The 24,072-nt window shown below is 40.6% G+C and overlaps 1 pseudogene; it reads left to right on the plus strand.

The window, feature by feature from the left end:
* The first annotated feature begins 22,906 nt into the window (after positions 1-22,906).
* LOC143616397 (disease resistance protein Roq1-like) overlaps positions 22,907-24,072 on the plus strand; it is a 37,190-nt pseudogene continuing 36,024 nt past the window's right edge.

Below are 24,072 nucleotides of genomic sequence, written 5' to 3' on the forward strand. Positions count from 1 at the left end.
TGTTAGGGTCGGTTCCCTACATTCGCCAATATTGTTAGGGTCGGTCCCCTACATTCTATGATATTATTAGGGTCGGTTCCCTACATTCACCGATTATATTAGGGTCGGTTCCATACATTCGCCGATATTATTACGGTCGGTTCCCTTTCTAACCATACCTTATGTTCTTCATATAACCATACGTACCTTTCTTTATATAATCATCCTTTCGTACATACTCATTTCATTACGCACTTTTATACATACATATTTCATACTAGGCATGCTACATATTGCTTTCCCTGTCGAGACATGCAATATCCGAAGATCGTTCACGCACTGACAAGCATTCGTTCATAACATTCATACATACTATCACATCAATCATTATGGCATACATTTACCATTTAAGGTAAGTGTATTAACGTTCACATTGAGTATGCACACAGCCCCAAAAACATAACAAGGAAGTGGGGCTAGAAACTCACCTGAACGCGGTTACGTTCACCGTTAATGGTTATTCATTTCTTTAGCTGTGCACGACTAACTGTATAACAATTACACGTATCAATTAACTATCACTACCCATATCGCTTTTCTAGTCTAATTATAACCCTCAAAGAACGGGGGTCTGGGGGCAGCGCCCTTGGCAGCGGGGTTCTAAAGACGGCAGCCCTTAGCAGGGTCCAAGGGGCAGAGCCCCTGGATGGGGTCGAGCTGCCAGGTCAGCTTGGAAAATTTTATTTCCGTTAACTGTCTTAACACATTTTTCATTAGAATTTTAATTAATATTTTATTTTCTAACTCATAAAGTTCGATGGCTTCTTTGTAATTAATTCATTCTATCTTAAGTTCAGGGACCTTTCTGTCATTCTTTCAAACCTTAATTCGTTATACAGTTCTTTAATGAATGGGGCTCATTCTTTACTTCTTAACGAATGGACTTTATAACGAATTGATTTTTTTAACGAATTGAACCTTTATAACGAACTGGCCTTCATAACGAAATGGCTTTTATAACGAGCTGGCCTTTATAATGAACTGGGGGTTCATTCGTCAGTTCTCCGTTAACGAATTTGCTTAATGAATGAAACTCATTCGTTATTCTTTCTTAACGAATTGACATAACGAATAAGCCTAACGAATGAGAGCTCATTCGTTAACTCTCCGTAACGAACTAACTCTCCCTAAAGAATTGCTTAACGAATTCGTTACCCACGCGCCTAGGGTTAGGTCATAATGTCAGGGAACATTCTCTGACATCCTTACCTCGTACGCCGCCTTTCCGGCGCCGCTGTGCCGAAAAAACTTATTTTACCCCATATTACACCGTTTTTCACAGTTTTTCGTCCCGTTCGATCCAGATCTGAGCTAGGGTGACCCCTAAGCTCATCTTTTGATTGGTTTATACCTGATTCCATCCGGTTCTTGTGACTTTAATGGTTTAGGGTGTCGGCTCGTCGTTTCGCGGCTAGATCTAGCGGGTTTGGATCCATACCATCATTACCTCGGGTCGGGATCGGTTCTTCTTCTTGGTTTTGTTTAGGGAAAGAGAGAAATATGAGAGAGAGCTTAAGCGTGTATTTTGGATGGTGTAAGGAATGGATGGAATGAGGGTATTAATGGATAATTAAGGTATTTATATTTTGGGTGATGGGCTTAAGCCCATGGTCTTTCTTCCTTCCTTTGTAATCTAAGTCCATTACCCGTATCTATTTAACACAACACTAGCCGGACTCATAATAACTCATAATTTATTTTATTAATCGAAACGAGAAAACGGGATGTTACATTAAAAATAACTTCTATTCAAATTCTCTATTTAAAAAAATATAAAAAAAGAATTAAAAAAATATTAAAACATATTCTTTTTTTTCATCTCCATTTCTTTATATGTATTCCAAAAACGTATAACAAAAATAGTGTTTTGAGAACTATTTTTATAAATTTATATTTTTGTTTAGTCGATAAAACCGAGTTAAAACAGAAGCTTTATATTTTTTTATAGTAAGTTTTACAAGTGTTGACACCGTACTAGTGATAATGACGAACCTAACCAAACCGATTCCTACCAAACGCCGATACCATTGTGCCGGTGTTGGTATTATGGAGTCGGTGTCGGTATTCATTTTTTATGATTTTTTTAACCTACTATTTTTTTAAAAGGTGTTTACAATATTCTGTGTATGATATGAGTATGTATTTATAATTGATAAATCTATTCGATAGATAATTAATAGAAATCATGACCTGTGTATACCCAATAATTAGTGATAAGATAGTAGAAATCTTAACAATGTTTTATTATTAGAGTTAAGTGTCATTTTAGTACATGTGGTTTAGCCAACTACGCAACTTTAGTACCTAAACTTTATTTTGTGCAACTTGCTACCTCAGTTTCAAAAAACTTGCCATTTTAGTATTTTTGGCTAACCCTGTTAATTTTTTCTCGTTAAGTCAAGGGTAAACTTGTAATTTCAGTTATTTTATTAATTCATTTAAGAGTTAAGTGTCATTTTAGTACATGTGGTTTGGCCAACTACGCAACTTTAGTACCTAAGCTTTCAAATGTTTAAAAACTAAACAAAACCTTTACAAAAGGGGGAATTTGATTAAATGAAGAGTTAAGTGTCATTTTAATACATGTGGTTTGGCCAACTATGCAACTTTAGTACCTAAAGTTTAGGTACTAAAGTTGCATAGTTGGCCAAACTACATGTATTAAAATGACACTTAACTCTTCATTTAATCAAATTCCCCCTTTTGTAAAGGTTTTGTTTAGTTTTTAAACATTTGAAAACCCTAGGGACCGATGGTGTCAAATCTTAAACTAAACGGCCCCCACCCCCTTTCTCTTTCGTTTTCCGGCTTCTGTCCCGATCTCAATACCGGCGGGATTCCGGCCATCTCAGCTCTGGCCAACTGGTTAATTTTCATTTTGAATTCCAACCCAAAATCTGCTATACAATATTTGCAGTGCATTGACCTGATTAAGCAGGGGATTAACAGCTCTGATTGACGAAATCGGAGGGCGGAATTGGGCCCAATTGTGGTGGTGTAACTAGTTGCATGATCCGTTATGACCAATTTTGACATTTCTATGATTTATGAGGATTTGGGGGTCTTTCAAACTTGACTATAAAAGTATTCAGAACCATCTTATGAACAAGTCAGTCACTTGTCCTACTGGCTATTGCATCCCTCGTTAAAACTTTGTAAAAACCATAGGCGCGAGTTCGAGTCCCTGTCACCATATATTTTTTTGAGTTTATGATAAAATAATTGAAATTACAAGTTTACCTCTGACTTAATGAGAGAAAATTAATGGCGTTAGAAAAAAATACTATAATGGCAAGTTTTTGAAGCTGGGGTAGCTAGTTGCACAAAAAAAAGTTTAGGTACTAAAGTTGCGTAGTTGGCCAAACCACAGGTACTAAAGTAGCACTTAACTCTTTTTGAGTTTATGATAAAATAATTGAAATTACAAGTTTACCCCTGACTTAAATAGAAAAAATTAACGGGGTTAGCAAAAAGTACTAAAATGGCAAGTTTTTTGAAGCTGGGGTAGCTAGTTGCACAAAATAAAGTTTAGGTACTAAAGTTGCGTAGTTGGCCAAACCACAGGTACTAAAGTGGCACTTAACTCTTTATTATTATAACTAGTGATTAAAAAATATAACATAACTATATATATATATATATAGGTCAAGTTATTCTACAAAGGGTAACAAAAATGAGAAGTGTGAGAAATCATAATAATTGACATGTGTCAAGTGGGGACCAAAAGAAAAAAGGGTATAGAGATAATTGTACACATTTTCTCTCTCCACATACAAGACACATGCTAATACCCCTATCATTTTAGAACGTCTATAACTTTTTCATATGATATTTTTTTTAAAAAAAAATCATCTTAATAACAAGCGTTTTTTTTATCTTTAATATGAGTACGATTTTTGTTATATAAAATTTAAAACAAAAATTACGTCATTATGTCTTTTCGCACACTATTGTGTCTTTTCGCTTATCATTGTGTCTTTTCGTACACCATTGTGTCTTTTCACTTATCATTGTGTCTCTTTTTCGTCACAGTGTCTTTTCGAACATCATTGTGTCTTTTCGCACACCATTGTATCTTTTCGCTTATTATTGTGTCTTTTCGCACACCATTGTGTCTTTTTTTCATCATTGTGTCTTTTCGCTTATCATTGTGTATTTTTTGTCATTGTGTCTTTTCGCACACAATTGTGTCTTTTCGCACACCATTGTGTCTTTTCACACCATTCTGTCTTTTCGCTTATCATTGTGTCTTTTTTCGTCATTGTGTCTTTTCACACACCATTGTGTCTTTTCGCTTATCATTGTGTCTTTTTTCGTTATTGTGTCATTTCGCACACCATTGTGTCTTTTTTTCGTCATTGTGTCTTTTCGCACACCATTGTGTCTTTTTTCGTCATTGTGTCTTTTCGCACACCATTGTGTCTTTTCGCTTAACATTGTGTCTTTTTTCGTCATTGTGTCTTTTCGCACACCATTGTGTCTTTTTTCGTCATTGTGTCTTTTCGCACAACATTGTGTCTTTTTTCGCCGTTATGTCTTTTCGCACACCATTGTGTCTTTTCGCTCTTTTTGTGTCTTTTTTCGTCATTGTGTTTTTTCGTCATTGTGTCTTTCAACTCATTATTATGTTTTTTTAAATACTAATAACACCGTTGTGTAATAATAATATGTAAAAATAATGATAAAATAACAACAAATTATCTAATACATAAAACACAATGATTAATACATGTTACACAATAACTTGAAACGTAAAACATAATGGTGAATATGTATAACACAATGACCTAAAACGTAAGACACAATGGTGAATACGTATAACACAATGACCTAAAACGTAAGACACAATGGTGAATATATATAACACAATGATTTGAAACGTAAAACACAATGGAAACAATATATTACACAATGAACAACAAAAAAAAACACAATTAAAAAAACCCATTATTTTTTTTATATTTTTATATAACAATATGATACTCATATTAAAGATAAAAAAACGCTTATTATTATATTGAATTTTTTTTTTAAATAATGTCGTATGAAAAAGTTATGAACATTTTAAATTGATTGGGGAATTGACATGTGTCTTGCATGTGGAGAGAAAAAGTCAACAAAGATGAGTTATTATCTTCATGCCCTTTTCATCAATTTTTATTTATTAAATTAATCTCAGTCATTTAAATTTAAGATTAATGTATTAGATTACTTCTTACTCTTTTCATTTTTATTGTTCTTTGTATTTTAACTTTACCTAATAAATAATAACAAGTTGAATTTATTATATACGAAAGATTAACGTTACTTATATACTTATACAATTTTTAATAATAAAATACTTTGTTGTTGTCATATATCTGGACGATTCTATAGAGAATTTGTGAATTCATTTTTTTGTTCTTGTTACGTAAGTTTTTAACTATGAATATAAGTTTCATTATTTTTTAAATTCATTTTTTGATGTTTTTAAATAGAAATTATTATTAACTAATAAGATTAGGATTGAGAAGTGGTAATTTAAGAAAAATAAAGCCTATTTTAATAAATATTTTTCAGATCATCCATTTTGGTAAATAAATTTCCTCACTCACCCATTTTAGTAAAAAAAAACTCTATGATATTGTAAAGCATCCAATTTTTTTAATGCTATTTTTATTATTGTCATATTTAATCTATTAATGATTTTTAATTTTAAATTTAATGTTTATTTAGTTTTTATTTATTGTAATTTTAGTTATAGATGGTGAAAGATGAAATGGGTCCATACTAACCGTTGAAATATGGTAAGGGATGAAATGGTGGAAAGAAAGCCAATGGTGATGCTTACATGAAGAAGAGAATGTTGAAAGATGGAGATGAACACTTCCAAGACCAATAAAAAAATATTTTAAGACTGTGTGTAGTGGGGTGAGAGAAAGGGGCGAACTGGGTCGAGAAGAAGGGGAACAACCCCCCCCCCCCCGGGCGATATGTGGGCGAAAAGGGGCGGGGGCGAGGTGTTATTGTCGTCGGCGTGGTTTAAAAATAATATTATTTTATTATTATGACCGTTTTCAAACGGTTAAAAATAAAAAGAAATTAATTAAAACAATATATATATATATATATATATATATATATATATATATATATATATATATATATAAAAACATACACCTTCTTCTCCATTTCATACACAATTCATACCAAAATTCTTCAAAAATCTAGGACAGAATTACAGAAATTGTTTTTTACGTTTACATCAAATTTCAATGGTTGTCGTTTATCTTTAAAAGTAACATAATTTGTACTTTACATTTACAAATGTTACACCGTTTGTCCTTTGGCCCTAACCCAGTTAGTTTTTCTCGTTAAGTTAGGTCATGTGCTATCCACATGAGGGCAAATTAGTCATTTTAACAATTTATTTAAAAAAAAACATTTAGTAATTAAAATGAAAAGAATATAATATACTCTCTCTCTAACACACACACAATTCACCATCCACAACATCTTCACAGCCACCACCAACCCCACACCACAACTTTGTCAAGCACCACCGACCACCATTGTAGCCTCCACCTACAAAGAACCAGAACTACCACCGTTCACCACATACTCGAAAATTGTTACCCCACCACCATTCGTTCACAACCTTCACCTTCACCAAAGCAACCACCCATCATCAGCATTCCCGTCATCGACCACCTGCCGCCACCGCTAACACTCTCCACCACTATCAACACCTCAAAAACCACTATCAAATTAAAGCATCCGTTACATACCACCTAAAAAACCCTAAATTGGACTTGAATCACAACTGAATATTATCAAATCAAAGGCAATGGACCAAATCACATCTTAATCGGACGAAATCGAACCTGAATTAGGGTCGCCGGAAACTCTATGTCATGTTTCCGAACGACTTTTTTCTTTTCCGGCGATGGTTGTTGAACCTAAACTAGGTCGCCGCCAACTCCCTCTCATGTTTCCGATTTTTTTTTCCGGCGATGGTTTTGGTGGTAGTTGAATGATGGTGTCCCGCTGTCAAAATCAGCCTCCACCACCACCGCATCCACCATAAGAAACTACCAACACCATTGTTGGACCTGTAAACTCGATCCAAGAAACCACCTCATATTTGTTTGGGTTTAGGGTTCCGATAGGACCTGAATTGGGGATTAAGAGTCTGACGAAAGTGAAAGGGGTGACGGTGGTGGTCGGCAGGTGGTGGCATCAGCTAGAAGAGAAGGGATAGATGCGGTGGTGGTGTCGTGATGTTGGTAGGGAGAAAGATTGGAGAGAGAGATAGAGATAAGTATGTATGTATAATTATATATGCATATATATGTATTTTACTTTTTTTGTTTATTTATTAAAATATTTTTAATTTAATAGGTAAAATGACTAATCTGTCCTCATGTGCCTTGCACATGACCTGACTTAACGAGAAAAATTAACTGAGTTAGAGCCAAAGGACAAACGGTGTAACATTTGAAAACGTAAAGTACAAATTATGTTAATTTTAAAGATAAAGGACAACCAGTGAAATTTGGTACAAACATAAAGGACAATGAATCCTTCAAACAGCCCGAACCAACCGAAACTCGTATAACTCACCGCCATCATGACAGAAATCATCAAAAAACACGAAAAGTTTGCCGAGAAACTCAACGATACAATGAGAGAAACAACAAATAACACGAAAAGATTGCCTCTATGATGGAATTACGGGAAATAAGTAAAGAATATGAATCCCTCAAAGCTGCCGGGTCACACGAAGAGGCCGCATTGTTGCAACGACGATGAGTCGAAAAAATGCGCGAATATTATGAATATTAGTATTTCCTTTTTAGTTATGTATTTTTATAGTTATTATTTTTTTAATTTTTAGTTATGTATTTTTTTTTTTTAATTTTAATGCATTTTTATTTAATTATTTAAATAAATTGGTTTTTATTTGTTTAGTTTAATTATTTAAAAAATAATAAAAAACGATACTGTGGGCCCAGTTTGTACCCTTACAACGTTACATCTAAAAACAAATTCTTATCCCTTGTTGACTGGGTGTCACGTGTCGCAATTCGTCCCATCTGTAGCTCATCCACTATCATTTCATTTTATCTTTTACAAGTATGTGTCATTTAATTACAGATTTAAATATCAAATAATAGATAACTATTTATAATAGTCAATTATTCTAAATGTTTCCCATCTAAGGAAATTTCCTCTTTATTTCCTTGAGTATGACATTCACAGAGTCACACTGATGAACCCATTTATTTTAGTATAAGTTTTAATAAAAAGGTTGTGGTCGAATGAGGTCATGTGATGTGAGTATGTGACTCGATCTTATATAAATATTTTATTCCCAATAATAATAATAGAATGTGACAGATTATATAGATGAATAAAACTGATTGGATTTTATTATTGACTTCAGTTTAAATGTAAATTTTAATAAAAAAGTTATGGTCGAATGAGGTCATGTGACTGACATTTTATATAAATATTTTATTCCAATGAAAATAACAGAATGTGACAGATTATATAGATAAATAAGCCTGACTGGATTTGATTATTAATATGTATTTATATACTGCTGTTAAATTCATTAAATATATTACATGTTCGAAAGCTATAACATGTTGCGTTGAGAACATTGTTAGAAATTGATTGGTATTGGCACGATTCGTTACACTACAAGTTTTATAACGAGAGTCACAATAATAATACTGAGGAATGTCTTTATCATAATATTTTTAATTTTCACTTCGGATGAAGAAGCGTGGATCGACTCACTGGTAGACGATCTACTTTCCTCGGGTGTGATTATACTATTTCACCAATGGTTTTCTTGGATCTGTGTTCTTCCACCTACAAAATGAACAGCACCGTCAACTTACCCCTCAGAAAGGGACAGAGGGGTCCTCTTTGGGGTAACCCTCCGGTGTGAGAATAAGTATTTGTGGAGAAGATAATAATATCAGAGTAAGGAAATCTGGAGAGTATTGCTTAACAGCTGAATACTCTGTGATTGTGTATGTTACTGGCTGTAACTGTCTGTGATTGAATGTAATTGAATATGATTGAATGTGATATGAATGTGTTATCATGATCCTCTCCTTGTGGAGTTGATGCTGTATTTATAGTGCTAAGGTTTCCACTGATTGGGCTCAGCCTTGTTGGCCTCCTCCAATTGCTCTGCGCCACGTGTCCTCTGGGACACCTGGTGCTTTCTCATTGGTTATAATCACGTGGTAGCACATGGGTTATGCTGAGTTGTCCACCTTTCATTTGGCAGCTGTCAACATCAGCATATTCTTATTCCTTAAAAAGATACCTTAGCACGTGATTAAAGATAAGACCTCGCGCATCCTCAGGATTGGCGCATATCACACATGCACATAATCAACCTCGTCCTTATCCAAATCAGGATTAACGTGCACAATCAAGGTTGCCCTAATAATGATTTGGATAAGGACGAGGTTGATTATGTGCATGTGTGATATGCGCCAATCCTGAGGATGCGCGAGGTCTTCTCTTTATTCTCACGCGCAGATGTTTCATGCGCAGATGTGATATGCACGAGCATGTGATATGCGCCGCGCGCTGATGCGCCACGCGCATATGTGATATGCGTGAGCATATGTGATGCGCGAGCATATGTGTGCCTGAGCTTGTGTGGTGCCTGGGCATATGATGCCTGAGCATGTGTGGTGCCTGGGCGTATGATGCCTGAGCATGTGATGCATGAGCATATGTGATATGCGCCATGCGCATAGGTTTTGGCTTTGTGACTTCGTAATGCCTTGATTTCAAGCCTCTTGTCTATATCTTGTGGGTTGACCCGCCTCGCTCGGTGTTGAGGCGGGTACATACCTCTTCAAGCCCCCCCCAGTCTAATGTGTGTCTTGTCTCGCGCGAGCGAGGCAAGATAGATATTAGACTTAATAGTTTGCTCTTTTAGTAGGGGTTTTGTCTTTTTCTTCTTATTATTCATCGTTGCGCGAAGTGCTATCCTTTTAGTTGAAAACGAATCGTCCCTATACATGATGGAGACGTGTCAGACCTTTCGTGTGCTCGAGGTGCTACAGTTGCCTTTCGTGTCCCTTCACAGAGTGTCAGGAACACGTGTCGCGCTCGCATTGGTCATTCCTGCGAGTGGAGGCGCGTGAACTCTGGCAACAGCTGTATTATTTCTTTTCGTGTCCCCTCACACAGTGTGATTGACACGTGTCGCGCTTCCGTTGGCTTACACCTGCGAGTGGGGGCGCGTAAAGTCCGATCAGCACCCATATTTCTCTCTCCTGGGCCTATAAAAGCCAGCCCTTAGAGTTTTTTATCCTTCATCTTCTTGTTTATTATTCTGAGCTTTTCTTTCTTTCTTTCATTCTATTCCCTTTGTTCTGCTTCCAAATATCTGTTATTCAGAAACAACCTTCGTTCGTTGTCATAGTTGTATTTCTGATAGCTCAGACAACACAATCTCCCCCATCCATTGCCGTAGAAAATCATTAGTAATGTCTACATTGAAGAAGATCGGCAAGGGGAAGAAGGCTGCTGAGGTCTCATCGGAGGAGGTAGGGAGGACCAAAGCCGTGAAGAGGTGGAATGAAATCCCCTGCAAATTGAGGCAGGCTGATCTTGACAGCCTTATCGCCTCTCAAGGTTTCCTCCCTGTGTTTGGCTCCATGTTGCCTGCGGCCGGGCAAACGGCGGCGGACCCGCCTGCCGGCTATATATCCCTATATAGCCATTTTTTCACCCACTGCAACCTTCGTCTTCCGATGACAAGGTTTGTGGGTGCGGTGCTTAGGTTTTACGGGATTCATATATCCCAAGTCCATCCGTTTGGACTTGTGCGCATGACTCACTTTGAATTCATGTGCAAATCCCAGCGCGAGGAGCCCACCCCTCGGCGCTTTCAATTTTTTTACAAGCCCAAGATCCAAGACTCTTGGTTCTCTTTTATTCCTCGCAGTCAGAAGGTGAAGTGCTCCACTGTTTCATTCAAGAGCCTTCATGACTGGTCTGAGAGGTATTTCTATATAAGGGCTGGTGTGATCCCCATCCGCATGACCATGCGCGCGATTTCTTCTGAGCCTGCGGATGTGGGTGTCCTCAAGAACCCAACTGGCGCCTGGGTTAAAAAGTTGACCGCTGAACCATCCCCCGCCAAGAACATTTGTGAGGAGGCGCTAGTGGGGGTTGGTATGAGCAGGAGGTGGGCGGACAGCGCGACTGAGCCCGTTATCCAAGTGGACGGCTTGCGTAAGTTTATCTCATTGCTTTACTTCTGCGCGAATAAAATTATTTTTGCTGATATCATTTGACTTGTTTTGTGCAGTCACCAAGGAGTATATCCACGCCGCATATGATGAGCATATGGAGGGTGGTTCCGTCGCGCTCGGCGCTGGGGAGGTTGGTTTCCCCGATCGCTTTGATGACATGTTCATCCCTGTAGATCTGGGGTTTGTCTTCGACAGCGATGCGCCTGGTAAGCCTTTGTACTTATGCATTTTCCTTTATAATACCAAATTTTGCTAACACTTCTGTTGCATGTATTGTAGATGCGCTCGAAAACTACGAGCTGGAGCTCGCGGAAGAGGAGGAGGAGGAGGAGGAGGAGGAGGAGGCGCCCCAACTAAAGCGTAAAGCTAAGGGGAAAACTGGCGCAGGGGCCAGTAAGAAACAGAAGAAAGATGTTGCCCCTGTTGTTCAGGATCCTCCTACTCAGGCGGGGGGATTTGGGAAAACCCAGGAGTTTACCAACAAGGTTTCCCTGTCTTCCCTGCCTCAAAAAGTGGGCAGACCTCCTGTCCACCTGAGGTATGGTGCCACTACCTCCTCCCTTCGCGCGGCGGAAAAGGGAAGCGGTGTTGCGCCTTCGACAGGTATACTTTGCTTATCTTTTGCTTATCTTTTATGATTCTGTGTGCGCGATTCTGATAGAATTACTAATGAATCTTTGCTCACTCAAATGTTTGTAGAGCCGGCGACAGCGCAACAATATGCCGAGGCTGCGCCGGAGGTCGCTTCGAAGTCCCCTGTTTTACCCTCAAAGAAGGGTAGAATGGACTTCATGGCGATATTTGCTTCGCGAACGGAGTTGCGCCAAGGTACGTATTGCGCTCTTATTTTCTGACTTTCTTTTAGATCAAGTCAGTAACCATTTCTTGTTGTTGATTTTTTCATAGAAGCCGTAGCTGGCGTACAAGCTTCTGGCGGCACTCCTGGCGCCGGCTTCAGCGCCGCTGGCTCTGCTCCTGCTCCTGCAAGCGATGAATCTCCCCTCATTGGGATTACTAAGGAGCAGGAGGCCGTTTTGCGCGCCGACCTGGCGGCGTCGAGACCTCCCTCACCTCCTCCTGCGCACAGCCCTCCTCGCGAGACTGATTTTGACTCTAGGTCGCAGGAGAAGAGGCCTATTTCAGAGGAGGATGAGGAGGTTCATGCTGAAGACTCGTACGGCGCCCGCGCCAGCCCTGCAGCACCACGAGGTTTCGCGGCGGAGCCTTCTCGTGGGGCTGGCGCTGACTTTTCTGCTTCATCCCCGCAGGTATAGGTTCTTTTTTGCTCCGCTGCGCGGACTTCCATCTTAATGTTTTGATGACTTAGATAATTTCTTTGTTTTTTGCAGGAAGCCGATCACACTTACCGCCCGAGATGGAATATTACTGAAGACAGCACCTTTCAGTCCATGGGTGTGTGTGCGGAATTCTGGGCTCATGCTGTGCCTCCATCTGAAAGGAGGTTCCAGGAGGACCGCGCTCGCGACGACCTGCTCAACGATCATATGTTTGCTGGGTCGGCCTTCATTGCTGCCTCCCAAGAGCTTCGCTCTGATTACGTTAAAGTACGTGATGCTCTTGCGGAAGCCAAGCAAGAGGCTAAGGTGTCTGCTTGGCATCTTTTTGATGCTCGCGAAAGAGCTGAGAAGCTCCAAGCAGAGCTCAGTGAGAACCGAGCCAGTGCCAACAGCGCCTTCGTGAAGCGCGGGCATGAGCTTCAAGCGGCGCGGGAGAAGCTGCAGGCGGCGGAGGCGGACGCGGCCAAGTACGCGCGCAGAGCGCGCGACTTGGAGCTGGAGGCGGAGGCGCGTGACCAAGCTCTTGTCCAGTCTATCACTGAAAAATCATCACTGGAGAGTGAGGTTGCGCGCCTGAAGAGGGAGCTAGCTGCCGCGCAGGCCGATAAAGATGAAGCCTTGGCGACGGCAGCGTCTAGCCAGGAAGCACTTGATGCTGCGCGGGCTGAAAAAGAAGAAATCTTGGCGGCAGCAGCGTTCGACAAAGAGGAGCTGAAAAAGACTAAGGAAACTGTTGAGTTATTAAACTCTCAGGTTCCTGCCCTCGAGACGTCTGTTGCTGGCCTCGCGCAGGATCGCCAATGGCTGATCTCACAGGGCATGACTCGTTGCGCTTACGCGATGAAATACTCATACGAGTTTCAGGCCCTGGTGATGGATTGCAACGCTGCCGCGCGCTTGGTGGGCCGAGCTGAAGGGTTCACGGATGGTTATGAATATGGCATGTTGAAGAAGAACCCATCCGAGTACCCTTATCAGAGCGACGCGGCCTGCGCGGAAATGGCCGCGATGGGGGAGAAGTATATGAATACTCCCATTCCCATCCTTGCACAGGTATTTTAACCTTAATGAGATTACCTTGACTTATTTTCTAAGTCTTTTTGTACTCATATTTTTGCTTATGATTTGCAGATATCCGCGCTTGCTGACCAGGCCGATCTCGTCGCGCTAAAGAAATTACTTGACGAGTGCGAAGGGGCTGGCGGCGGCGATGATGGCGCGGCGAATGCTGGCGTTGCTTGCGGCTCTGGCGTGGCCAAAGGATCCGCTCCTGACACTGTCGTGCTCGAAGACTCCATTCAAGATGAACAACTTGACTATGGTCAGTTTGGAGATGATGAGGAGTAGGCTGCGCCAGATGCTGAGGGCGATGATGAGGATGATGAAGAGGCTGATGTCAACGTGGAGACTTGAGAAGCCCTTCATGTTTTTTTTTTTTTTATTTTTATTTGTAGTTTGTATCTCATCTTGTAAACTTGTAAATTTCAATGCTTTTGAATGAAATTCTGTTTTTCCCTTCTTCGCATGTTGCGCATTCCCATCCATCTCTTTATATAAGATATGCTTGCACGTTGGAATAAGAACAAGGTTGTAATGAATTTATTATACTTAACCCTTGTCATATTGTAAGTGATTTTGCCATATCTTGATTATGTTGACACGTGTCTTGGTGCTTTCATTATTCCTCTTTTGCGCGACGTTATCGCGCATGGAATTATGAGTTTTTTAGCCTTTACGTGTCAATATGTGTTACTCAGATATCCATTACAATTTCATGCGCGACCTCGACCCGAGACCTTAACAACTATGTTTTGGCATTCGCTTTGCCTTAGTTGTGCTTAGGTATTTATGGTCAGTCTGCGCAGCATGTAGGATGGATGTTGTGAGTGATTTGAGCTAAGGCTCACAATATTGGGCTAAGGCCCTGAGCTAAGGCTCATATTATTGGGCTAAGGCCCTGACGTTTTAGAGTTAAGACTCCTTAACGCGTTTGAGCTTGAAGCTCGCGCATGTATGTTTTACTTCGTTTTATTTCGTTTTGATGTCAATACAATGTTATCATATTGCTCAAAATCAATAAAGGGAAGTGTGAAACATGTATGCAAAAGGTGATAGAATTGGGCTAAGGCCCTGACGTTTTAGAGTTAAGACTCGTTAAAGCGTTTGAGCTTGAGGCTCGCGCATGTATGTTTTACTTCGTTTTTATTTCGTTTTGATGTCAATACAATGTTGTCATATTGCTCAAAACTAATAAAGGGAAGTGTGAAACATGTATGCAAAATAGAATCCACATTAAGAGAAGATAGCGCGTATCATTATTCATAATGGCTTAAAAAGCCTTGATTACAAACTTGATATTTTTACATGAAACATTTTCTAAGTTGTGCTGCGTTCCATGCGCGCGGGATCTTCTTTCCATTCAAATCTTTTAAGGTGTATGCGCCTTTTCCCAATTCTTCCAAGACTTGATAAGGTCCCTCCCAATTGGGGGACATTTTTCCCGGGGGTATCGCGCGACTAGCTTCATTGTTTCGAAGGACAAAATCATTTTTCTTGAAGTGGCATTCTTTCACGCGCTGGTTGTAATATTTTTCCAGTTTTTTCTTGTATTTTGCTTCACTGATGATAGCCGCCTCTCTGCGCCCTTCAAGTAAGTTGAGATCCAACCTTCTTTCGCGCTCATTATCAATCTTGCTCATCATGAGCACTCTATGGGATGGGCATCCAACTTCTGCTGGAATCATTGCCTCTGTTCCATAGGTTAGGCTGAACGGGGATTCGCTATTGCTTGTTTTGCTTAATGTCCTGTGTGCCCACAGGACATTAGGTAGCTCTTCGACCCAAGAATGGGATTCTCCCTCCAACCTTTTCTTCAGCCCATTTAACAAGCTTTGGTTCGCGCGTTCCACTTGTCCATTCCCCTGAGGGTGATAAACTGAAGTGAAAATTTGGTTGATGCGCAATTCCTTGAGCCAGCTGGATATCTTCTTGTCAGTGAATTGCTTGCCATTATCGCTCACAATTTCCATGGGCAAGCCAAAACGGCATATGATGTGGCTCCAGATAAACTGCTTCATCGCTTCGGCTGTTATTTTCGCTAGTGGCTTGGCTTCAACCCATTTTGTAAAATAATCTACTGCCACTACCAAAAATTTTACTCGCCCAGGCGCTTGCGGTAGGGGACCCACAATGTCGATTGCCCATTTGTGGAAAGGCCATGCTGAGGTTACTGGAATCAATTTGTTCTTTGGCCGCATGGTGTTTGGCGCATAGCTCTGACACGCTTTGCATTTTTGGATCTCCTTTAGAGCGTCCAAGTACATGCCTGGCCAATAGTAACCTGCGTTCATTGCCTTGGCAACCACCATGCGCGGGCCAGCGTGTATTCCACAGATTCCTTCATGTATCTCTCTGATCACATAGCTTGCTTCCTCAGCATCTAGGCATTTCATGAGCGGCCCAAGATAAGAGCGTCGATATAATGTACCATCGAGCAGTTCATAGTTCTGCGCCTTGTGTCTTATCTTCCTCGCTTGCGCGCGATCATCTGGTACCTTTCCCTCCTTCAAGAATTCCATTATTGGAGTTATCCATGATGAAGGGGTTGTATGAGTTACCAGGACAGACTTCACTACCACCGACGGGTTGCTCATTACTTCTATCCTGACATCTTTGCCAAAGTGATCAAAACTGGTTGATGCCATCTTACTCAGCGCGTCTGCAGATTTGTTTTCACTGCGCAGAATATGAATGATTCTGAAGCAGTCAAATTGCTCGATGAGCTTTTTCGCCTGCTCTAGATATAGAGGCATGGTGTTCTCCTTGGCATCATAAAGGCCATTGACCTGTGCTGCTACCAAGTATGAATCAACATGGGCCTCTAGCTTTTTAACTCCGAATTTTTGCGCGATGCGCAGGCCAGCCAGCAGGGCTTCATACTCAGCCTCATTGTTGGTGCTTTTGAAGTCCAACCTGATGGCGTAAGTATATTCATGATTCTCTGGATCCACCAGCTTTAGGCCTGCGCCGGATCCTTCGTTGTTTGAAGCTCCGTCGGTGAATAATCTCCACACATTTTCTTCATCATTGGCTCGCGGAGGGTCTACCTCGCGCTGAGCCTCTTCAATTTTTCCTTCGGGGACCTCGACAATGAAATTAGCCAAGATTTGTCCCTTTATTGCTGGACGGGGCTTATAGAAGATCGTGTGCTCTCCTAATTCCAGCGCCCACTTTGTCAGCCTTCCTGAGAGCGCGGGACGGCGCAAGACTTGCTGGATGTTGTAACCAGTCAGAACTTCAATGGGATGACCATTGAAATATCTATGAAGCTTGCGCGACGCGTGTGTTAGTGACAAAACTAACTTTTCCATGATGGAGTAGCGCGTCTCAGGATCTGTCAGCACCCGACTCACATAGTATATTGGCGTTTGGATTCCCTTGCGATCCACCAATAATACTGCGCCGATGGCGCGCTCTCCTGCTGATAGGTACAATGTCAAAGTTTCACCAGGAAGTGGAGCTGTGAGCGCGGGCAAATTTATCAAACTTTCTTTTATCTCACTGAAAGTCTGCTCGGCCTCAGGAGTCCATTTGAATTGGCTTTTCTTTAAGCAATTCCTCAATGTGTTGACAAATGGGGTAGATTTGCTTGCATGGTTCGCTAGGAACCTGTTGATTGAAACCAATCTACCATTCAGCTTCTGGACTTCTTTCATGGTGGATGGCGAAGGCATGTCAAGGATGGCCTCCACCTTCTCAGGGTTCACCTTGAAACCATCCTTGGTGACCATTACACCTAGAAATTTTCCCTCTAGTACGCCGAAAGTACATTTGCTCGGATTGAGCTTCATGTTAACTTCCTTTAGGCGCCCAAGGGTTTCTTCGATGTCTTTGAGCATTTGCTTTTCCTCCCTGCTCTTGATCACCAAATCATCCACATAGACTTCTAGGTTTCTTCCTATTTGCTCGCTGAAGACGGCATCCATAAGTCTTTGGTAGGTGGCGCCCGCATTCTTCAAACCAAAGGGCATTTTTGTGTAGCAAAAAACACCCTTGTCGGTTCTAAATGCGGTCTTGTCCTCGTCTTGTGGTGCCATTTAAATCTGGTGATAGCCCTTGTAGGCATCCAGGAAACATTTGAGTTTGAATGGCGCCACGGAGTCCACCTTTGCATCGATGTTTGGGAGGGGGTAACAATCTTTTGGGCACGCTTTGTTGAGGTCCTTGAAGTCAATACACATCCTCCACGACCCATTACTTTTCTTTACCATCACAGGATTGGCTACCCACGTCTGGTATCGTATCGGGCGGATGATGTTTGCGCGCAGTAAATCCTCAACCTGCTCATTCATGGCCCTCGCTTTCTCATCCCCCATGACTCTCTTCTTTTGAGCAATTGGCTCTACAGACTTGAAGGTGTTGAAAGAATGTTGCGCCAGGTCTCGCGGAAGCCCAGTCATATCAGAGTGTTGCCACGCGAAGACCGACATATAGGCTGTGAGCAACCTTTTCATTCTCAACCTCGTGTCGTCTGATATCGTTGCGCCAATTGTGATTTTTTGCTCCGGGAATTTCGGGTTGAGAATCCATTCTTCTGGCGCGTTTTTTGCCATTGGAATTTTCATTCTCCCCTCCCGCGGAGTACTTGTCACTGCGCACAAATGATCTCGGTACACAAAAGTTACACCTGTTGGTGTTGGGAACCCCAATGCGCCGTGCGCTGGCGACGGTATGGCGTTGAATTGGGCAATCGTTTCCCTACCCAAGATCATATTGTGGCAAGAAGTGGTGGGCAAGACCAAGAAGTTGACAACTTCGGCTCGCTTGTGTTTCTCATCCCCCATAGTTAGCTCAAATTGTATTTGACCTAGGGGATGAATGATTTCATTTGAAACACCAGAGATTGGTGCATTCACAATTTCAAGCCTTGCTTGGTCTGCCGGATCCAGTTTTCTGAAACATTGCTCATACATGATATCCGATTCGCTGCCAGTGTCCACCAGGACTTTTGACACTTCATAATGAGCAATGTGTGTAGTGATGACAAGAGGACTGCTGATAGAAGGGCCTCCCCTGATTCTTGGGAAGATTACTTGTTGCTCGCGCCAATCTCCTTGGATTTGCGCGCTTCTCTTTCTTGATGTTTGCCCTTGCCTTCCTCCCTCGGCTACACAGATTCTTTTGTACTTTTTGCTGGCAGATGCTCCTTCTGGTTGTTCATTTTCTGGTCTTGAGTTTTTCACCAGGTGAGCCAGCTTGCCTGATTTCACGTCCTTTTCAATTGCATCCTTCAAGTGGTGGCATGCATCAGTGTTGTGCCCTGTGGACTTGTGAAATTCACAGTACTTGCCACTGTCTGATGGTCCCTTGTAGTGTAGTGGCTTGGGGCTTTTGAATTGGACATTCTCAGTACTTAACACCTGTGAAGGCGTTTTAGTGAGGGGAGTCCATATTCTTGGCAGAGGTCTGCTAGGATCTCTGCCGCCTTCCCTCTTGTCACCCTCCCCGCGATTACGAACATCTTTTTGGGGCTGGGGTGAGCTTGGTTGCGCCTGCTTTTCTGCGGAAGCAAAACTGGTTGGTTGCAACCTGGACCATACAGAGTTCTGTTTGCCCCTTTTTTCTTTGCTGCGCGGTGACTCAGCTTGATGCGCTCTTTCTCTTGCCCTATCTTGGGCAATTTGTTTTTCATTTCTCGCGAAAACTCGCGATGCTTCCATTAACTTGGCCCACGTGGTGGGCATGCCATCTCTGCTTACGAGAGCTCGGCGGAGTTGATCACTGCGCGCGCCTTGTATAAAGGCCACGCGCAGGAGTTGCTCAGTTATACCTCCGATTGCCAGAGACTCCTGATTGAAACGTGTTATGTAGTCTTCAATCGTTTCATCATTCCTGCGCACGCAGTGCATGATGTCATCAGGATCGCGCGTGTGTCTGCGCTGCTGTACGAAGTGGGCTTGGAACTTTTCCAATAGTTCCTCGAACCCATCGATTTGCCCAGTCGGCAAGCTCTCGAACCAGACACGCGCCGCGCCTGTGAGGCAGCGAGCAAACATGTGACACCATGTTGGCATCGTCCAGCTCTCTAGGTTTCCCGTGTTGTAAAAACCTTGCAAGAAATCGTCTGGATCTGTTGTGCCGTCATATTTACCCAAACCACTTGGCATCTTGGTTTTGTGCTGGATGGGAGCCTTCGCGATGCGCTCAGTGAACTTTGAATGTTTCACCAAGATGGCTGGTCTATATGGTGTGGTTACGTCCACTTGCCCTCTAACTGGTGGTCTGTACGGCATGTGCAGATCCAGATCGGCTCTGGCTCCAGGCGCCATGTTCACAGGCGCGCGGAGCTGTGAGCCTCCTGCATGAGTATCTCGCGTCTTCCTCATGCTGTGCACTTCTTCATCACTGAACTCAGTATGTGCAGTGTGAACAGAATGTCCTTCTTCCGGCGCGCGCGGCCTTTTTGTTCCATGAACAGTTTGCTTATCAAGCGCTTGCCTTTGTGTTAAGTCGGCTAGCTTTTTCTGTTTGACCATCTCATTATACTTGTCCATTAGACGCCGCTGCTCGTTTATGAGCCATTCTTTAGGATCATTTGTTTCATCTTCTGGACCCATTGGTCCTTTTTGTTTTGCGCCGGCAAGATTTTGTAACATGAGATCGTCTGGAGGAGTTTCAGTCTGGCCGTGAGTTGTGATGAAGGGACGGTTACTGGTGGTGCGCGTAGAATCACGCGGCACCCTCAGAAACTGTTGTCCCTCATTAACATCCTCACGTTCAATATCCTCCAGAACTTGATCAACGTTATGAACGCCAGAAACCATGGTGATTTTTTTTTTTATATATAGATCTGATGAGATCTGATTGCCGTTGTAACAGTGGATGGCGCCAATGAAGAAGCGTGGATCGACTCACTGGTAGACGATCTACTTTCCTCGGGTGTGATTATACTATTTCACCGATGGTTTTCTTGGATCTGTGTTCTTCCACCTACAAAATGAACAGCACCGTCAACTTACCCCTCAGAAAGGGACAGAGGGGTCCTCTTTGGGGTAACCCTCCGGTGTGAGAATAAGTATTTGTGGAGAAGATAATAATATCAGAGTAAGGAAATCTGGAGAGTATTGCTTAACAGCTGAATACTCTGTGATTGTGTATGTTACTGGCTGTGATTGAATGTAATTGAATATGATTGAATGTGATATGAATGTGTTATCATGATCCTCTCCTTGTGGAGTTGATGCTGTATTTATAGTGCTAGGGTTTCCACTGATTGGGCTCAGCCTTGTTGGCCTCCTCCAATTGCTCTGCGCCACGTGTCCTCTGGGACACCTGGTGCTTTCTCATTGGTTATAATCACGTGGTAGCACATGGGTTATGCTGAGTTGTCCACCTTTCATTTGGCAGCTGTCAACATCAGCATATTCTTATTCCTTAAAAAGATACCTTCTGGAAGGTTGTCTGACGTGCACAATCAAGGTTGCCCTAATCCTGATTTGGATAAGGACGAGGTTGATTATGTGCATGTGTGATATGCGCCAATCCTGAGGATGCGCGAGGTCTTCTCTTTATTCTCACGCGCAGATGTTTCATGCGCAGATGTGATATGCACGAGCATGTGATATGCGCCGCGCGCTGATGCGCCACGCGCATATGTGATATGCGTGAGCATATGTGATGCGCGAGCATATGTGTGCCTGAGCTTGTGTGGTGCCTGGGCATATGATGCCTGAGCATGTGTGGTGCCTGGGCGTATGATGCCTGAGCATGTGATGCATGAGCATATGTGATATACGCCATGCGCATAGGTTTTGGCTTTGTGACTTCGTAATGCCTTGATTTCAAGCCTCTTGTCTATATCTTGTGGGTTGACCCGCCTCGCTCGGTGTTGAGGCGGGTACATACCTCTTCATCGGACAATTAGCAATAATTTTTTTTCATTGATCATGATGTGCATTTTTTATTGATATAAATAAAATCCCTCCTTATGTCTGTCATGCTTGTAGGAGTAGTAGATAAATATCGAGAGTTTTGCTTGGTTTCATCAGGCATTTCTAAAAAAAATGTTTTTGATTGCGAAAAAGGTAACGAAAAATATAATTGGCCGAAAGATCATTTAATTTAGATCTTCGTGTTTTAATCTTTTTGGTTTTGATCATCATATTTTATTTTTCCGGATTCAATTTTGTAATATATTTAATTTTAATGAAATTTTAACTTTAATTCCATTTAATTTTTTTTATTTATTTTTAAATTTTAACAAAAAACAAAAAAAGTTTTAGAGTATTTGTAGGTAGGTGTTTCCAGTTATTTTCTAGTTTGTGGGTACTTGAAATAACGATGTATGATTGGCCGGTGAATGGATAGTACCCATGAGTGTCTCTTCCCCCTCTTAGAAAATTCTCATCCCTTAAAATTATTTGAGGGGATTTTGTAAATTATAGGGTGTAATTGTGAGAAGTGTAGGTGGAGAGAAAAAATATAGTGAGTTTTGTAAATTTGAGGAAACTTTATTTGTCTCTATATATTTTTAAATATTTGTTGAATTAGTTGTGAGTATATGAGATATAAAACTGTAATGATAAATGTATTAAAAATATTATTTAATTAAACATAATAGATAAATATATTGTTTTTTAGTGTAATTATAAAGATGAGAATGAGAAACGGATTGGAAATGCTCTTAACCAAAGTAAAACCACCGCTTGGTTTATCTCTCTCCAATGGTATTTTAGTCACATGTTATAGAAACTGAACAATCTTATTTGAAAGATGAAAATCCAAAAGTTACATTGTAAACGTGTAAAAATTTTGTGACTCAAGTTAAAATGTTAAATATTTTGTTACAAAGTTTTTAAGATAAAAGTATTTTGGTAAAAGTTCAAAGCACAAAAATTTTATTACTAAAGTTGAGATGCCAGAAGATAAATGTTAACTTTTGTTGCAAAAATCTAGAGGCAAAATGATAAATGTTAAAACATAAATGCCAAAACTTTATAAAGCTAAACTAAGAGGTTTAAAAGATATTTAAAACTTTAGTAAAAAAAATAATAAAAAAATAAAAAAATCCGATTACTTGCAACAAATAAAACAAACAAGTAATTTTGCTGTTTTTTTTTTTATTTATGCTATGAAAAAAGTTATTCGGGACATATTTCCCAATTCCGTACTGTATAACGGGAAATTCCCTGGAAGCAACCATCTCCCTCACATGATACATCTAACATTTCTCGATAAATCACATAAGCCACTATATTCTTCTCTTTTTTTAATTCGGTATATAAATTCCAAACAATGTTATCCTCTGCCCCCTCCACTTCCGGCTCCTCTTCTCGATCGTTTAAATATGAAGTATTTTTTAGTTTTAGAGGAGAAGATACCCGCAAAACATTTGTAGATCATCTCTTGTAGATCACCAAATCTACGCTTACAAGGACGACCAAACGCTTCCTCGGGGTGAATCCATCCGTCTATCTCTATTCAAGGCAATCGAAGAATCACAAATTGCTGTAATAATATTCTCAAAAGATTATGCAGGATCTTCATGGTGTTTAGAAGAACTAGAACATATTATGAAATGTAAGGAAGACAGACAACTTATAGTTATACCCATTTTCTATGACGTGGAACCCTCAGAGGTGAGAAATCTAAAGCTGAACTTTGGAGAAGCATTTGCCAAACAAGAAGCAAATAACGTTACAAAAAGTGAATCATGGAGGAAAGCACTTGTTGACGCATGTAACATCGCCGGATGGGAGGTCAAGAACAATGCCAATGGGTAACTTATAATATTTATTTTATTTGAAGCCTCTATATGTTATATGTGTAGCGCCTAAAATTAGGGTGCGTTATTTTCATTAGATTTACCGATCACATACACATTAGAAGGCTTTTAAAAACCATTTCATAATTCGTTAAACCATTATGAACTTAAACTTTATACGAATAACTTTACATTAAAAAGGCGTCTGTGCGACGTGGCATGGAACACGAACGCTGGTAATCACATAGCATTTAAGTTTTTGAATTAAAATATATAAAATATAATATTTAATTTAAAGCAAACAAAATACTCATTTTTATGGTATAATTTTGTTTTTAATAAAATATAACCTATGAAAAAGTTATTGTTGTTTAAAATAAAAATACAAATTATTCTTTAGTCTTACTAATTTATGTATTTTAGGAAATATGCAATTACCCATTCATTAATATTCATTATGTAATACTTTATAATTTATAAAATTATAATATTTATTGTGTAATTTATATACGTATGTTTGGTGTTTTTTTTTATATTTTTCACTGTATATTACACTTGACACTAACCAAGTTTTCTCAATATCAAACTATATGTCACACCCCAACCTAAGGCGAAAATTTCGTGGCGCGAACTATGGTTCACATCTCACAAGGTACAATCATGCAATTAAAATGTAACAATATCTAATTAATTAATT

This window comes from Bidens hawaiensis, unplaced genomic scaffold (assembly GCF_021521415.1).
Source record: "Bidens hawaiensis isolate Kalapana, Puna unplaced genomic scaffold, B.hawaiensis_p1.1 tig00047000_1, whole genome shotgun sequence".
Taxonomy (NCBI): domain Eukaryota; kingdom Viridiplantae; phylum Streptophyta; class Magnoliopsida; order Asterales; family Asteraceae; genus Bidens; species Bidens hawaiensis.